Source organism: Aptenodytes forsteri, unplaced genomic scaffold, assembly GCF_000699145.1.
Source record: "Aptenodytes forsteri isolate BGI_AS27 unplaced genomic scaffold, ASM69914v1 Scaffold66, whole genome shotgun sequence".
NCBI classification, from domain to species: Eukaryota; Metazoa; Chordata; class Aves; order Sphenisciformes; family Spheniscidae; genus Aptenodytes; species Aptenodytes forsteri.
Window position 1 is genome coordinate 1,889,500 of NW_008795131.1, and position 938 is coordinate 1,890,437.

The window sequence follows — 938 nt, forward strand, 5'->3', positions numbered from 1 at the left end:
GTGGGGGAAAATCACAACGTGATTCGGGGGGGGGGGGGAAGGAGCGTGTGCTCCACGCTAGCCCCATCTCCTGGGCACGAGCACCCAGCTGCCGGCCCTGCGGGTCGCAGAGGTGTGTGGTGGGCAGGGATTTAGTTGGGCATAGTTTCAGCCCGGGAGCGTTAGCAATAAATGGCCCGTGTAAGAGCGTGTCAGAAAGGGTAGCGCATAAAAACCCAGGAGTAGTTTTCAAATAACCCCCTTGCATTTCTTAGAACAAGTTGGGGCAGGACTATCTTTAACCAGAATGAGCCCAGCCTTGTCTCGCCTCCTTTCCCTGCTTTTTTTTTTTTATCTTGTTTCCCCTGTGAGTGCTGTATCAAGGTTATTTCCACTGTCCTGGTCAGGGTGTTCCTGTTGATTGCTTTGCCTCCTACAAAACACCACCTGCGTTTTCAGTGCTTGCTGGCCAGTTTTCCGTGACCGACTTGTCTCTCCCTCCCACCTGAGCAGGAGGTTGCCGGAAGGGCACCACGATCCCTTCACCAGCACTGGGGCTCAGAAACGTCACCCAAAGACGAGTGCTCGGCGAGTTCATGCAGCGTTTGCTCTGCAGGGAAAAACCGAGGGGTAAAGCTGGCGGTGACATTTACCCTCCTTAGATAAGAAGCCCCGAGGGAGACTTTGCTCTCCCCACTCCCCCGACTTCTCACGTAATGCGTTTCTCTGCCCTACGACTTTCAGCATTTCACAACCCGCTGGGCCCCGGTCTGTGCGAGACCCGGTCCCACCCCCAGCTCGGCGGAGCTCCCGGGAGAGTCCGCGGGGGACTGGCAGCCTTTGCGAGCAGCCGGCGTTCCCGCAACGCAGCCCACAGAAGCGGAGGCGCCGGGACGAGGGAAGGAGTATCCCTGACGGTAGGAATCAAGGTACTGGCGGGGGGGGCCGCGGCCCGGGCG